Source organism: Tupaia chinensis, unplaced genomic scaffold, assembly GCF_000334495.1.
Source record: "Tupaia chinensis unplaced genomic scaffold, TupChi_1.0 Scaffold000186_1, whole genome shotgun sequence".
NCBI lineage: Eukaryota > Metazoa > Chordata > Mammalia > Scandentia > Tupaiidae > Tupaia > Tupaia belangeri.
The window spans coordinates 997,133-1,001,212 of NW_006159661.1; the positions used below are offsets into that span (position 1 = coordinate 997,133).

General features: G+C 39.6%; 1 protein-coding gene and 1 pseudogene across 4 annotated transcripts in view; both read right to left on the reverse strand.

Moving 5' to 3' along the window:
• Positions 1-4,080, reverse strand: part of RNF17 (ring finger protein 17) — a 153,871-nt gene that overhangs the window by 42,163 nt on the left and 107,628 nt on the right. The window lies entirely within an intron of this gene.
• On the reverse strand, positions 13-695 carry LOC102478274 (nucleophosmin pseudogene; annotated as a pseudogene).

The following is a 4,080-nucleotide window of genomic DNA, read 5'->3' on the forward strand; positions in this document are numbered from 1 at the left end:
TTTTTTTTTTTTTTCCTGTTTTTTGAATGATTCTTGACCTTTGATCTTGGTGTTGATGGTTTTGAGTCTTTTCCGTTCTGGTTTGATTTTTGAACACTCTTGCCAGGAGTACCTCGTATAGATTTCTCCACTGGAGCTTTTTCTTCTGTTTCCTCCTCCTCATCATCATCGTCATCATCATCTTCATCAGCAACAAGTTTTACTGTTTTCTGTGGAACGTTGCTACCACCTCCAGGGACAGATCGCTTTCCAGGTATACTTAAGAGTTTCACGTCCTCTTCCTCTTCTTCTGACTCTGCATCTTCCTCTACAGCTACTAAGTGCTGTCCACTAACATGCATAGGCCCTGAAGCACACTTCAACCTTAACACCACAGGTGGTGTTATTTCAAAGCCCCCAAGGGAAACTGTTGGCTGTACAGACATTTTCAGTGTTGCTAGTGTTACTTTAATGGGACTGCCTTCATAGTTCGTTGCCTCTGCTTCAACAGTGTGCAATTCATCCTTTGTACCAGCAAACAATGTGCAATTCATCCTTTGTACCAGCCCTAAACTGACCGTTCTTAAAGATAACTCGTGTTCATTTTCATCATTATCCACTTTAAAGTGATAATCTTTGTCAGCCTTTAGTTCACAACCGAAAAATTAGTTCTGGGGCCTCAGGGGGCTCATGTCCATGTCCATCTAATCTTCCATAGGGTGGTGGCACGCACTTGGGTGGGCAAGAAGGTAGACGGAGGTCAACGACTACAGCTCCCAAAAACAGTCACGCAGGACGGAATCACTCCAGGGCAAAAAACATAACACCTTTAAAATCCCACCACACCGAGAGGACAACCTTCTGATGAATGTCTGCTTTCTATGTCATTTCAGGCAAATCATCATGTCAGTACCTATCTGTTGTAGCTGCTGACCCCACCACCTACCTGACTGACTATACACTACATTGTTGTAAACAATCCACTTCTCATCACTAGTTACGGGTTGCTTCAAAAAAGGATAATTTTCCTCATGTTTAATAAGCATATTGCAGATGTTCATATGCACTGTCAAATGAACTTCTCTGAGTTTACAAGGATCTCAAATATCAAACTTCCTTACATATCCCAGCTTCTTTGGGTGGTTGTGAACACTTGAATGATGGATGTTCAATGTTTCTACAATTTCTCCTGTCGTGTAACATGACTTGATTGATTCCTTTATTTTGTTGTCATTATCCTTGGTGGGCCTCCTTGACCAAGGAGTGTCGTTGAGATCAAAATCACCAGCATGGGGACCAGCAGTTAGCGTAATGGCTATGTCGCTGGACTCCCACGTAGTCGACCGCGGTTTGAGTCCCGGACCCAGTGACTTAAACTCATGCCGGGTGCGTGTGTGTGCGTGCCCAAGATCCTGAGAGGAGAATGGAGGAGAAGGGATTGCGGCATGGCCATCCTCCCTGGGGGTGATGTCCTGCTCTCTGTCTCTCTGTCTCTCTCTGTCTGCCTGGCAAGCGCACGCGCCCTATAGCAAAAACCTCTCAAAAAAATAAAAAAAAATCACCAGCACGGAATTTGATAAACCATCGCTGGCACTGACATTCTTATAGAATATTGTCACTGTAAACTCTATGCAACTTTTCATAAGCTTGACAAGTGTTCTTGCCTTTATGGAAGTAAAACAGTAAAATATGGCGAAATGCAGTTTGGTCTTCCATCTTCAACCTGTGTAAAATTTCCAAAACTAAACCAAATTGCTTAACTTTTTTTTTTTTTTTAGAATGAAGCTAGAACTGTCAGCTGTCAAATAACATAGCATTAGCATAGATGCAAATGACTCTAATACTTCCAAATATGAACTAGCACCATCTGCTGCAAAAATGCATAACTTTTCTTACAACCCAATACTTAGGGCCCACACTAAATGCTAATTTATTAATGTATATCTTTCTGTAGCTTCACTGACGACCCCTAAAAAGGTATGTTTGGGGACCAGCAGGTGGCGTGGTGCTTAAGGTGCTGAACTCCCACGTGGCTGACTGCAATTTAAATCCTGGACCTGGAGGCTTGCTTTCTCATCTTATCTTCCCCCTACTTCCATCTGTCTATGGTGGGCACACATGCCCTAAAACAAATTAAAATAATAATAAATAAAATTAAATCTAAAAAGAAGGAGGTATGTTTTCCATATCTTTTTTTTTTAGAGTTTTTTTTTTTTTTTTTTGCTATAGGGCGCGTGCGCTCACCAGAAAGACAGAGGGAGACATAGAGACAGGAAGGGAGAAATCACCCCCCAGGGGGGATGGCCATGCCACAATCCCTTCTCCTCCTTTCTCCTCTTGGGATCTTGGGCACACACGCACACGTGCCAGGCGTGAGTTTAAGCCACCGGGTTCGGGACTCAAACTGTGGTCGACTACGTGGGAGGCCAGCGACATAGCCATTACGCTAACTGCTGGTCCCATATTTTCCATGTCTTTTAAAAAAGTCATTATATATGTTTCATATATGTCAACTAGACTATAAAGTCCCAGAGAACTGAGATGATATATGTATTATGTTCATCATCATATTTTCTAATGCCTAGTATAATGCCTGGAACATAGAAGGCATCCCAGAAACATTTAATGGGAAGAACAGTTTCTTTGCACTAATGACTCTACTTGCCATTTTTAGAAGTTTTCTGGAATTGCTACCCATAAATATCAGCCTCTAGTTCAAGAAATTTTACTTTGTTTTTGAATTGTTGACTCAACAAAATTACTTAAATCATTTGATAAATGCAGTCATACTATTTAAAACAATATTTATTTATTTATTTAATTCCATTTGTTATTACTTTTTAATTTGACCAGAGAGAGAGAGACAAAGGGTAAATGAGAAAGCAAGCCACCACGTCTGGGACTTGAACTGCAGTCAGCTATGTGGGAGTCCAGCACCTTAACCACCATGCCATTTGTTGGCCCCACAGTCATGCTATTTTAAATAACTATAATAATGAGCAGATCAGTGTTTAATTTTGAGGCAAAAACTTAATGGTAAACAGTAATACGCATTAAAAAAATTTGATGAATATTTGATGAATCAATGAAAAACAAGTATATCCTATCTCATTTTGTCCATTTTAGTTTGCAGAGTTGAAATTGAATGACTTTAGATCTAATTTCCAACCAGCAAATCTCTCTCCAAAGAATAAAGGACTAGTACTCCTGAAGGGATTACAGGTAACATAATATAGGCTCTGAAGGTTCTCTAAACATTATTTCTAGCTCTAGTTTTACTGAGCTGATCTGTCAAATGAATAAATAATCTGATCAACCTTTTCATGGTAAGTGGTTTACATGAACGAACTAACCAAATCAACTGGGCACTTAGCTTGACCAAACAGGATCTGGTAAATATGCTATGCTATTTAAGAACCTCAAATAGTGTTCTTATGAGCTAAGAAGCTTAAATTATTACTAACTTGTAGAATTATGATTTCATATTTATTATGATATCCTACAGATAAAAATCAGTATAACATTAAGATTTTCCCATGATTTCCTTCTTATAATTTATTAATATATTTATATTATAAATACTAACTTTTAAACATCTTAAGGTATCTGCAACACTTATAGAAACTTATTAAAAACAGATACAGAATTGCAGTTGAGGAAGATGAAAATGCTCTGGAGATAGTGGTAGTGAAGTTTACACAATATGAAGGTTCTTTTTTTTAGGAGAGGTTTTGCTATAGGGTGCATGTGCTTGCCAGAAAGAGAGACAGACAGAAAGCAAGAAATCATCCCCCGGGGGGATGGTCATGCTGTGATCCCTTCTCCTCCATTCTCTTCTTGGAATCTTGGGCATGCATGCACATGCGCCCAGCATGAGTTTAAGCCACTGGGTCCAGGCCTTTTACCTTACAATTTTAGAGTGAAGAAAATAAATAATTTGTTCTGGGGTTTAAAGGTCTGGATATAAATGATTATATTCCTGTGGTATTAAATGTATTCTTTTGGGACCAGCAGATGGCATAATGGCTATGTTGCTGGACTCCCACGTAGTAGATTATGGTTCGAGTCCCAGACCCCGTGGGTTTAAACAACGCCAGGGCC